Below are 13,614 nucleotides of genomic sequence, written 5' to 3'. Positions count from 1 at the left end.
ATGGCCGCACCATCATCGTCTGCCCGCCTTCCAATCTTCATACTGACACTCCTACTTGTCTCCGCCGTCTCGGCTTCTTTTTCTAGTCCGGCCAACCGCAATGGCAGTGACACCGACCTCGCCGCACTTGTAGCTTTCAAAGCTCAGCTCGCTGACCCTCTTGGCATCCTTGCTGCCAACTGGACCACCGGCACGTCTTTCTGCCTCTGGATCGGTGTCACTTGTAGCCGCCGACGGCAGCGCGTCACCACATCTCTGTCGTTTCAGGACACGCCTCTCGTTGGACCTGTTGCACCTCACCTCGGTAATCTCTCTTTTCTCTCTATCCTCAACCTCACCAACTGCAACCTCACAGGATTCATTCCAGCACAACTTGGTCGGCTGCATCGTCTTAGATACCTCAACCTTGGAATAAATAGCTTGTCAAATGCCATACCTAGCTCCCTTGGGAACCTCACAAGGCTCCAGATTCTTTCTCTAGGGCCCTGTTTGGATACCAGGGTTAGAGTTAGATTGGGTTAGAGTTGAGCTATCTAACCCTCAAAAATCCAAACAGGTAGGGTTAGATTGGGTTAGATGCATCTAACCCACCCAAAAATTCTAACCCATCCAAGAGGTGCTTTTTTGGGTTAGAGTTAGGTGGGGACAAAAAAAACGAAAAAAAATCACTCCTTACCGCACATATCCGCACCGGATCCTCTCGGTCCCTCCCGTCGCCCTCGCTCGTGACGCCCCAGCCGCCGGCCGCCCCAGCCGCCGGCCGCCGCGCCTTGCCGCGGCCCGCCGCGCCCCGCCCCGCCGCGCCCTGCCGCCGGCCGCCCCAGCCTCTGCCGCCCCGCCGCGCCCCGCCCTGCCGCGCCCCGCCGCCGGCCGCCCCGCCCCGCCCCGCCCCGCCGCCGACCTGCCCCGCCCCGTCCCGTCCCGCCCCGCCGCGCCCCGCCGCCCCGCCCCGTCCCGTCCGGCCCCGCCCCGCCGCCGCGCCCCGCCGCCGGCCGCCCCGCCCCGCCCTTCCTGCCGCCGGCCCGCCCCGCCCCGCCCCGCCGCCGACCTGCCCCGCCCCGCCCCGCCGCGCCCTGCCGGCTGCAGCACCCGGAGGTATGTATGTGTGCGTGTGTGTGTCTTTTTTGACGTTTTTGTGCTGAATTTTTTTTCTCTGATAGTGTTCGTGTGACCCAGCTGCAATGGACGGAGAAGACTTCGATTTGTGGAGTTCGCAGCCGTCGGCAAGCGGCCCAGCTACCCGTGCCGGTCTCGACCTCAACTCTCAAGCTTCGGCGTCGGAGGGGTTCCCGGGGCTTGGGATGTACGGAGCTTTTCTCCAGAGCGACGATGAGCTCCTCCCTGGACGAGGCAGGGCCACCGGACTCCCTCCCTATCGGCCACCGCGTACCGGAGACGGATGGGCGAACCCATCGGCACCCTTGGCCCGGCAACTGAACTTCGGCGGCTCTTCGTCGACGGCAGCCGGTCGCGGAGGAGGAAGCAGTGGCGGGGTACCCAAACCGGCCAGGCTACCTTTCACCATACATATGTACAAGGTATCATGTGCAGCAATGGCAAAACGGACCGCCGCCGCAAGGTTTGAAAGAAACCTTCAACCATGCACATGCCAAAGTTAGGAATGTCGTTGAGCGATCATTTGGAGTGTTGAAGATGAAATTTAGGATTTTGTTGAACATGCCAATATTTGCAGAGGATAAGCAAACTAGAATTATCGTTGCTTGTATGGCTCTTCATAATTTCATTCGTCAGAGCAGAATTGCGGATAGGGAATTTGATGCCTGTGATGCCGACGAAAATTATAACCCAATGCCGGATTCTTCTGCATCTGCATGGCCAGAAGACGAACCTCTTGTTGAAGATGTTAACATGAATGCCTTCCGTGATGAGTTAGCCCGTGCTTTGTTTCATGGAATGTAATATTTTTTCAAACTTCGATTGACGACTTGTATGTTTAAGTGAGACATCAAATTTGTACGAACAAATTATTTTTTATCATCTTTTTTATACTTCATTTGTGAGCGAGAGCAGGCCACACAACGATCGGCCACATCAAATCCGGCAGTGAATATGGACAAAAGTAACCAAATGATTGAGAAATGACATTTATTGCCAATCTAACCCTCTCATCCAAACACCTTTTGGGTTAGAGTTAGTTTAGGGTTAGTTGAGGGTTAGAATCTAACTCTAACCTCTAACCCGGTTAGAGTATCCAAACAGGGCCTAGGTATGAACCAACTCTCAGGCCAAATCTCTCTTGAGATGATGCTACCTAGTATGCACAACCTTAGGGTGATTGATCTTTACGGAAATGACTTGACTGGTCAAATCCCGTCGCAGTTGTTCAACAACACGCCTTTCTTGAAGATCATCAACTTTGGAAGAAAAAAAAGTCTATCAGGTCCTATACCACACACCATTGCATCCCTATATATCCATGCTTGAGCGTTTGGTCCTAGAGCTCAATCATCTCTCCGGCCTAGTGCCACAGGTCGTGTTTAACATGTCTATGCTACGAGTCATGGCACTTACAACACACGACGGAACTTAACTGGAACTTTTCCGAGCAACCAAAGTTTCAATCTCCCAATGTTGCAAGTTATTTCATTACATAATAACAAATTTTTCTGGTCAATTTCCATACGGCCTTGCGTCCTGCAAGTACCTACAAGTACTTGATTTAGGTGCAAATTCTTTCGTGGACGTTGTGCCAACATGGTTAGCCAAATTACCGCACCTCCAACGGCTTGACTTGAGTTATAATAGCATCATTGGCCCGATCCCGACTGCTCTTAGCAATCTCACATTACTAAGGCAAGATTGTTACTGCTCTTATCGAACTGCAATCTAAAAGGGAAGTTTCGATGTTGAGTGTCGAGTACTTGGCATGGCACGACATCGTAACCTGATAAAGATACTTAACACATGCTCTAACCTTGACCTCAAAGCACTAGTGCTTCAATACATGCCAAATGGAAGTTTGGAGACGCTGCTAGCCTGCTACACCTGCCTGGGAGTACACGCCACCTGGGTTTTCTTGAGAGACTATGCATGATGCTCGATGTGTCAATGGCAATGGAGTATCTACACCACGAGCACTATGAACTGATCTTGCACTGTGACTTGAAGCCTAGCAATGTATTGTTTGACGAAGAGATGACCGCACATGTGGCAGACTTCGGCATTGCAAAATTGCTTCTCGGGGATGACAATTCCATGACACTGGTGGAAAAAGGGCCTTTGGTCGCGGTTCGCAACTGCCATTAGTCGCGGTTGCGCAACCGCGACCAAATAGGCGCGACTAAAGGCCCCCCCCTTTAGTCGCGGTTGCTTAAGAACCGCAACTAAAGGCCCGTCCACGTGGGCGCCAGGCGGCCGTCGGGGCGGAGGACCTTTAGTCGCGGTTCTTCTGCCCAACCGCGACTAAAGGCCCCCCCCCCTAAACCTGTTTTCTGTTTAATTTGTATTGTTTTATTTCTTTTGTGCTTTATTTTAATTTTGAAGGAGTTTCACATATTCTACGGTACTACATACATGCATATGAATGTACAATTTCAAACAAATTTGAAATTAGAACCAAAAAGAATTCAAGAGGAATATACAATATATATTCAATATCATCGGATGACCATATACATTTTTGAACAAGTTTCCATACATAATTTAATGCATATGAAGTTCTACGTCCTCGTAATGGTGTTCTCCTTTACGATGGAGGACTTCCCTCCTGAACCATCCAGCTAGTTCCTCTTGAAGTGGTCGGAAGCGAGCTTCTGGACTAAGCATCACCCGGAGGTTATTCCGCTGAGCATTGGTATCACTCGGAACCCGCTCAGAGGTGTATCTCCGGATCATCTCACAGACATAGTATCCACATAGATTGGTCCCCGCTGGCTGAATATCCCCACCATTCTTAGCCTTTGACCTTTTGAATTCTAGCTCTTTTTTGAATTCACCGACCTTTGTATCTACGAACCGTCTCCAAACCCTACGAGGCAAAGAAAATTAAATGAACAAGAGAGTTATTAGTTACTTGATATTAGGAAATGAACGAAATAGGCCGATCGATATAGAGCGCAAATGAATGAAAATAATTACTTCTGCAGCATTCTTCTCATGCCGCCCCAAAGCTTTGGATCCATATTCAGAGAGTCGTGGACGAGACATTCTGAGGTGTCAACTTTAATTACTAGCAGAATCCAGTGGAACCTGCGGACACGATACATGCACAGTACGTCATGCATAACTCATCGATTAGCCGGCCACATATCATGCATGGAGTAAACAAAAGAGAATGTGCTCAAGACAGAAACACTCACCCAAAATGGTAAGGAAATAGAATATCACTTTTGAGTTCCTGCTTTGTAAGAAACTGCCACAGGTCTGCCTCCATGTCGGCGGGGTGATGCTCCAACACATATCCATTAACGATGTGTGGGTCAATGAACCCAACATCATGGATGTTCCTTACTCTGCATTCCTTAATCTTCATTCTGCATGTATAATAGCGGACACAACAATATAGTTACGACATATATATAGTGCAGGCAATATGAACGAGATGGGGTATAAATAAATCACTTACAGAACGTAGCAACTGATGATAGATTTGTCGAGCTCGCGCAGATTGAAAAGCTGGAACAATTCACTCAGATGAATTTGTACATAGTAATGTTTGAAGTGATGCTCATATCTAACTTCCGCATAAATATAATCTTTGGCGTTTTTATTTTTTATGTAACCCTTGTACCATTTCACCAGACCTTTCATTTGTGGAGGTAGATCCTCTTCCTGCGCAGGCTCGACGAGAGGCCCATTCTTCACATATGTAATTACTACCTCCTTCACTGGCGCCTCATCAAGGCCTAACATTTCACGAAGAGTAATACCTAAGTTGGCCGCTTGTTCTCTGGCACTCGTTACAGTCAATCCATGTGCTGCCGCAGCTGCTATGATATCGGGGTCATCCGGACCGGCGGCTTTCACTATAAGCGGGGCAATCGATTGTTTACTTTGTTCCCCGAGCTGGGCAACTCGTTCCCCGCTTTTTTTACTTTCTAATTCCGTTTTCTCGGCCTCCTCCAAGGCATTGTTCTCCTGGTTCTCCGCCCGCTCTTTCTTCTCCTTCAACATGAGTGCCTGCCTACGAAGTTCACGTGCATAGTCGTCAGGCAGATTCTTCGCGGCTTGGGACGGTGTGCTCAAAAATGACTTAGCCCACTTCTTTTGCTCATCAGAAAATACTGGCTTGGGCTCGGGCTCTCTTTTCTTCTTGCAGTCCGCCTTCCATTTCTCATGATCAGCAGCCGCCCTCGCGGCAGTTTCCTCGGCACTACGTTCCCAAGGCCTTGTGGGGAGAGGCTTCAGTGATGGCTCCGGTACCTTTGTGGTCTTAGGTACATAAGGGTCCGGGTTAATAATCCAGGACTGCTTCTGCTTCTTTGCCGGAGGTGGATTGGGGGGTGGCGTCTGATCACCCGCCGGACGAGGACTGGGGGGCGGCGTCTGATCACCCGCCGGACGTTGTGGACTGGGGGGCGTCGGCTGACGTGACGGAGGTGTAGGTGAACCGTCACCACCACCACCACCACCACCACCGCCACCGCCACCACCACCACCGTAGGGGGGTGGACTTGTTGTCCTTGGCGCCTCGCCTGGAAACTTGATAAACTTCTTTTGCCATAGAATGAAATGGCGCTTGACATCTCCAAGTCTTTTCTCCCCTTCAGGTGTAGCAATGTCAATCTCCAGGTCCTCAAACCCTTGGACTATGTCCTCCACCGTGACACGAGCATAGCCATCTTGAATGGGGTTGTTGTGGTGGAGTGCTCCAGGTAAACATGGTAAAGCACTGCCGATGGCTACCTTCATGGACATGTTCCCGATAGGATAATACAGATGACATTCTTTCATCTCCTTTATATCGTCCACGGGGTAGCGAGGAGGCTCCGGTGCAGTAATTTCGACCACCAGAGGCTCCGGTGCAGTAATTTCGACCACCAGAGGCTCCGGTGCAGTAATTTCGATCGTCGGTGCATCTGCACCAGCTGGTGGGGCCTCCGTGGAAGCCACGCTGCTTCTCCGCTGCTGGCTTCCGAGATCCGCTGGATGATCTTCATGCTGCGCCCGAACATCTCTTTCGGCTAATAGTACACTCACTGTTTTCTTCATCACATCCATTTCCGATGCCAACCGCGCCACAACATCTGCTTCCCGATCCATCTTTCTCTTACGGCTTCTGTAACCGTACGGGTCATCGTTCTGGGGGAACCCTATTTTCCACGGAATGTTCCCCATGCCTCGTACACGTCCTCCGTGTTCAGGATTCCCGAGGGCTTTTGTCAGCGCGTCGTTCTCTCTGTTGAACTTGATCTTCCCCTCTTGAGCATCCCTCATTGCGTCAATAAGGGCTTGGGTGGGTTTAATTAATTTGCCCCGGTAAACACACTCCCCTGTCTCCGGGTTCAGCGTTCCCCCATGCCCGTACCACCAGCTTTTGGCCCTTTGGTCCCATCCCTCCGTACCTGGACGGATTCCTCGCGCCCTCAGCTCGTTCTCCATCTTCTCCAACCTAGGCACCCAAATGCGATACCCTCCTGGCCCCATAATATGATTGTACTCCTTCTTAGCCGCATTTTCCTTATTTCTTTTCGATATTTGAATGAACTGCTCCGATTTCTTTTGCTTCACAAATTCTGGCCAATCATGTTTCAGTTTCTCATATTGTCCTTTGAAATCCGGAGTCTTGTTCTGCTTGACAAAGTCATGGGCTAGATTTTGCTTGAATTTCCGGAATGCGTCGGCCATCTTATGAAGAGCGAACTGTTTGACTAGCCTCCTCCTCTCCTTGTTTTCCTCAATCTTGTTACCCTCCTCATCGAATTTGTTGTATTCCGGAGGTAGAACGAAATGTTCCATAAGCTTCTTGAAGCAATCTTTTTTTGTTCTCTTATCGACAAAAGTGAAACCTGCAGCAATTCGTGCCTTCTTTGGCTCATTCCACTCCTGGACGGTGATCGAGACGTTGTCTCTAACAACGGCTCCGCATTGGCTGACAAACTTGGTGGCGTTCTTGCGGGGCTCCAGCGGCCTGCCGGTTGCACTGTCGACAACCTCGATGGTGCATGTTTCTCCTTGTTTCATCGTCTTGGTTGCGCCACGCTTTGACGACGTACTCGATTGTTTCGACGATCCGGCCGAGGGCTAAAATAAGAAAGAGAGTCGCGCGCGTTAGTACACACATATTTATTCAAATCAGTTAGTTTGTATCACCAGAGGCTCAATGTATATATATACCTCGGCGCCGGAGGTGGTTGCTACTTCCATTTGAAGATCGTCGTTTATCGACGTTTGTTCGGCATCATCTTGCTGACGGCGCCCTTCATCTTCACCGTCAAGGTTCAGATAAGAAGAGATATCATCTTCTTCTTCTCCGGTCGGCACATATAGAATATCGCCGTTTATGATGCCGAACATATGTGCTTCACCGTCCGGATCATAGTTGTCCATAATCGGGTCAGCTCTATCGTCCGCCATTATGTCAGTCCTGAAAACATGTAGTAAAAACAAATTAATTAAGTGAAGAAGCTAGGGGGGCGGTGGCGGAGGCGGCGAGGGAGGAGGCCGAGATCGCGGAGGCGGCGAGGGAGCGAGGGTTGAGTGTATCTCAGGATGGCTTTTAAAGTACTCTTAGTAGATCGAGAATTATGTGCCAAGGTGGCTTGAGAAGATCCGGACTTATATGTCAAGAAGGCTCGGGATTGAAAAACAAGATGATGTAGCCTATTCTTTAATTTACTATTCTTGAGTATAGGGATCCCGCATTATTAAGAGGGGATCACCAGTTTTGCGATGAAATTGCTCAAATTACATCTCCATTTCTCCTTTGTGATCTTTCCAAAACAGAACCAAAGCCTCGGACATCCGGCCCCCTCCGGACGTCCGAGGGCCAGACGCCCGACCACTTCGGAAAACCGGAGCCTTATACCAGAGTCAAAAAATATTCATGTCTTCTGAAATAAAATCATGGTAATTAATAAAATGTCCACATGTTTCTTAAATCCTCATGAAATAATTTTTTTTAACTGTTCACATATTTTCAGAAAGGTTTTACGTAGTATATGAACATTCACGCAAATCTAAATGCTCATGTAGTTAGGAAACATGTTCATCTGTTATAAACAGGAGCACTGGAGCTCCAATGTCGATCCGCCGGAGTTCGACGCCGTCGGCCACCAGGTCTAAGAACAGCCAACGCCTCTCAGCTCGCCCCTCACCCCTGCGTTCTTCCCCTCTCCCCGTTTTCCCCCATCTCTCTCTAAGCTCCCCCTGTCTCTCTCTCTGCAGCAAGCTCCGCCGCACCAAGTGCTGCCATGGACGCCTCACCGGTGTAGTACGAGCTCACCGCCGGAGCTCCTCCTAGCCGGATCTGCACCAGGGCGACGGCGGGCGGCGTCGAGGGCGAGGGCGACGGCGGGCGGCGTCGAGGGCGAGGCAGAGAACTGGTAGAGGCGAGAATCGGAATCGGAGAAGACGAGAATCGGAGAAGACGGCGGTTGTATTTATAGCCCCCCCCTTTAGTCGCGGCTGGGGACGCGACCCGCGACTAAAGGTACCTTTAGTCGCGGGTCGCCTGCCCAACCGCGACTAAAGGGTTTTTGGCGGGTTTTTTGCGTTCCCGCGCCCCCCCCCTTTAGTCGCGGTTGGCCAGACCACCCGCGACTAAAGGGTAACCTTTAGTCGCGGTTGGCCAGACCAACCGCGACTAAAGGGTTTTTGCGTTCCCCGCGCGCAACGACCTTTAGTCGCGGTTTGTCTGGCCAACCGCGACTAAAGGCCGCCGCAGGATTTTTTAGTTTTGTAGGCTCATTTGTATTTGTATTTTTTGTATTTGTGAGTGTTTATATTCAGATATAAATGTTTATAATAAGTTTGGTACAATAAATTATTACACATCATTTCTTCCCTTGTGTCCCTGCTTGCTTACGATTGTGCCGTATCCATGGAGCATCCTCATCATTTAACTTAATGCTTGGGTCGGTGTTCACTTTGAAGGGCGGAATTTCAGCAAACATATTATAATCTTCTGACATGTCTGTCTTGTCCTCCACTCCCACGATGTTTCTTTTCCCTGAAAGAACAATGTGGCGCTTTGGATCATCGCATGATGTACTGATCGTTTTCTTATCTTTCCGTTTCCTCGGTTTGCTACTCATGTCCTTCACATAGAAAACCTGAGCGACATCTTTCGCTAGGACGAATGGTTCGTCAAGGTAACCAAGATTGTTGAAATCCACCATTGTCATTCCGTATTGCTGGTCCACCTTTACCCCACCTCCTGTTAGCTTGAACCATTTGTACCGGAACAAAGGGACCTTAAAGGAGGGTCCATAGTCAAGTTCCCATATCTCCTCTATGTAACCATAATATGTGACCTCTTGCCCATTCTCGGTTGCTGCATCAAAGCGGACACCACTGTTTTGGTTGGTGCTCTTTTTATCTTGGGAGATCGTGTAAAATGTATTCCCATTTATCTCGTACCCTTGGAAAGTCGTTATAGTCGAAGATGGTGTCTTGGCCAACATGTACAGCTGATCTACAACATCATTGTCATTCATTAAATGTTTTCTCAACCAACTGCCGAAAGTCTCCATGTGGGCCTTCCTAATCCAGGATTCAGGCTTCCCCGGGTTGTCAGAGCGTAAAATATTCTTGTGTTTCTCAAAGTACGGAGCCACCAAGCTGGAATTGGTCAGTACAGTGTGGTGTGCTTCAGTCAGAGAATGGCCGTCCATACATATCGTTGATTTCCTTCCGATCGTGCCTTTTCCACTTAGTCTCCCCTCGTGCCGCGATCGAGGAAGACCAATCGGCTTAAGGTCAGGAACAAAGTCAACACAAAACTCAATTACCTCCTCATTTCCATAGCCCTTGGCGATGCTTCCTTCTGGCCTAGCACGGTTACGAACATATTTCTTTAATACTCCCATGAACCTCTCGAAGGGGAACATATTGTGTAGAAATACAGGACCGAGAACGAAAATCTCTTCGACTAGGTGAACCAGGAGGTGCGTCATAATATTGAAGAAGGATGGCGGGAACACCAACTCGAAACTGACAAGACATTGGATCACATCGTTCTGTAACCGTGGTAGAACTTCTGGATTGATTACCTTCTGAGAGATTGCATTGAGGAATGCACATAGCTTCACAATGGCTACTCGAACATTTTCCGGCAGGAGCCCCCTCAAAGCAATCGGAAGCAATTGCGTCATAATCACGTGGCAGTCGTGAGACTTCAGGTTTTGGAACTTTTTCTCCGCCATGTTTATTATTCCCTTTATATTGGACGAGTATCCAGACGGGACCTTCATACTGCTCAGGCATTCAAAAAAGATGACCTTCTCTTCTTTGGTCAGAGCGTAGCTGGCACGACCTTGAAACCATTCCGGATGCCGGTCATCAGGGTCTTTCAAACGTTGCTGGTCCTGCCGTGCTTCCTTTGTATCATTTGTCTTCCCATACACGCCCAAGAAGCTTAGGAGGTTCACGCAAATATTCTTCGTAACGTGCATCACGTCGATTGCAGAGCGGACATCTAGGACTTTCCAATATTCTAGCTCCCAGAATATAGATTTCTTCTTCCACATGGCTGCGTGCCCGTCAGCTCCCTTCGGAACTGATTGTCCGCCAGGACCCTTTCCAAAGATGACTTTCAAATCCTTGACCATATCAAATACCTCAGCACCAGTGCGTTCCGCAGGCTTCGGCCGGTGATCTGCCTTGCCGTTGTAATGCTTGCCTTTCTTTCTTACTGGATGAATTTTCGAAAGAAATCGACGATGCCCAAGGTACACGTTCTTCTTACAATTTGGCAAATGTACACTTTCAGTCTCATGTAAGCAGTGCGTGCATGCATTGTATCCCTTATTTGACAGTCCCGAAAGGTTACTAAGAGCAGGCCAATCGTTGATGGTTACGAAAAGCAACGCTCGTAGGTCAAATTCCTCTTGTTTGTGCTCATCCCACACACGGACACCACCCCACAGCTGTAAAAGTTCATCAACTAATGGCCTTAGGTACACATCGATGTCGTTGCCGGGTTGCTTCGGACCTTGGATGAGCACTGGCATCATAATGAACTTCCGCTTCATGCACAACCAAGGAGGAAGGTTGTAGATGCATAGAGTCACGGGCCAGGTGCTATGGCTGGAGCTCTGCTCGCCAAAAGGATTCATGCCATTCGTACTTAGAGCAAATCTTATGTTCCTTGCGTCAGCTGCAAAATCTTTGAACCATCTGTCGATCTTTCTCCATTGCGTTCCATCTGCGGTGTGTCTCAACTCCCCGTCCGACTTACGGTCCTCTTTGTGCCATCGCAACAACTTGGCATGCTCTTTGTTCCTGAACAGACGTTTCAACCGTGGTATTATAGGAGCATACCACATCACCTTGGCGGGAACCCTCTTCATGGGTTTCTGGCCCTCAACATCGTCACCAGGGTCATCGCCTCTGATCTTATAACGCAATGCAGTGCATACCGGGCATTCATTCAAATTCTCGTATTCACCGCGGTAGAGGATGCAGTCGTTGATGCATGCATGTATCTTCAGAACCTCTAAATCTAGAGGGCAGACAACCTTCTTTGCTTCGTACGTACTGGTGGGCAACTCGTTATCCTTTGGAAACATATTCTTCAACATTTTCAGCAAGTTTTCAAATGCCGAGTCAGCTACACCTGCCTCTGCCTTCCATTTCAGCAAATCCAGTGTGCAGCCTAGCTTTTTCAGACCATCATCGCATCCGGGGTACAGCGCCTTTCTGTGATCCTCTAACATGCGATCCAAATTCTCCCTCTCCTTTTCAGTTTCGCAGCGTCTCCGTGCATCAGCAATGGTCCGACCAAGATCATCAACGGGATCATCACGTGCCTCTTCTTCACCTTCACCTTCACCTTCAGCATCCTCCATGAAAGTATCACCGAAATGAGCAAGATAGCTTTCATCGATGAAATCATCCCCTTCTTCATCTTCTTCCATTATAACCCCTCTTTCTCCATGCTTGGTCCAACAATTATAGCTTGGCATGAAACCGTGCCGAAGCAGATGCATGTGAACATCTCTTGAGGAAGAGTAACCCTTCTGATTCTTACAGTTAACACATGGACAGATAACAAAACCCCCCCGCTTGTTCGCATTAGCCACTACGAGGAAATCTTTCAAACCCGTAGTGAACTCGCCGGAGAGTCGGTTAACGTACATCCATTGCCGATTCATCTGCATTATTATAATATAAAATATATAATTAACCATCATGCATTTGTTAAACTAACTAGCTACAAACAATATAAATTAAACAATGAACTACACACATGCATATTTTATCAATGACACATCAAAGGTTCATCAAGTTGCTAACCGCGATCGAGGAGTGTGGCTCCAACACTTCATGTCATGTTTGTTTCATGCTCTTGGGGCATTTCATCAAACACCTTATGTGCATAAGAGGAACCAAAAGCAAACCTACACCCACTTGTGAAGAGAATGGCTCCAAATGGCTAAGTGTTGGCTGCTGGATGGGTATATATAGGGGAGGGGCTTTAGTTGCGGTTGGCCTGGCAAACCGTGACTAAAGGTGCCCGAAGGACTTTAGTCGCGGTTGTCCTGGCCAACCGCGACTAAAGCCCCTCACGTGCACCAGCTAGCCACCGAGCGCCCTGGGCCCAGGCCTTTGGTCGCGGTTCACCTCTAGAACCGCGACTAAAGGTCCCATTAGTCGCGGTTCCTACAGCTTCGCGACTTATGGGGCTGGACGGAAGCCTGTTTTTCCACCAGTGTGATATGTGCGAGCATGCCTGGAACTATTGGGTACATGGCACCAGGTACGGTATACAATTACGTACATTTCTATTACATATATATTACTCCGTTCATAAAAAATATAAGAGCGTTTAGATCACTAAAGTAGTGATCTAAACGCTTTTATATTTCTTTACGGATGGAGTACTTGTTAAGCCAGTGGTAAATTATGGCTCCACCCAAAACAATATGATTGAGCAATCATGTGTTAATTTGTCCTTATTATATCTTGAGCAGAGTACGGATTTCTTGGAAAATTATCACGAAAGAGTGACGTGTTTAGCTACGGGATCATGCTACTTGAAGTTTTCACTAGAACGAGATCCACTGATCCTATGTTTGGCGCAGAATTAACCCTCACGTAGTGGGTTCATCAATCATTTTGTTAGAATAAATCCGAGACACTTCGTCAATCTACCGAGGACCAAGCAATCACACGAGCACGACATCGAGATTTGTTAACGAGGTTCACCGATATGGATACATCCCCGGGGCCTGCCTACGAGCGCTCCTTCCCGTGACACCGTCACAATACCGCACGCCGGCCGCCCGGGCGCCGGCACACGCCGCTGGCTCCCCCGTGTGCCTGTGCTATTATGTTGGCTTAGGTTACATAGTGTGTCTACCCCGCTATATATTAGAGGCCTAGGATACAAGTGTTCTGCTTGGACACGACTCCATATCATATCTAAACACAATACTACTCAGAGTCCAACTGTAACCTACCTTGTACAAGAATATTCGACACAACTCTAAC

The 13,614-nt window shown here is 48.8% G+C and overlaps 1 pseudogene; it reads left to right on the top strand.

The window, feature by feature from the left end:
• LOC123450924 lies at nt 1–13,246 on the top strand (annotated as a pseudogene).
• Nucleotides 13,247–13,614: the final 368 nt, after the last annotated feature.

This window comes from Hordeum vulgare, chromosome 4H (assembly GCF_904849725.1).
Source record: "Hordeum vulgare subsp. vulgare chromosome 4H, MorexV3_pseudomolecules_assembly, whole genome shotgun sequence".
Taxonomy (NCBI): Eukaryota; Viridiplantae; Streptophyta; class Magnoliopsida; order Poales; family Poaceae; genus Hordeum; species Hordeum vulgare.
Note: the sequence above shows the minus strand (reverse complement) of the source record. Positions and strands in the feature narration are given on the sequence as shown.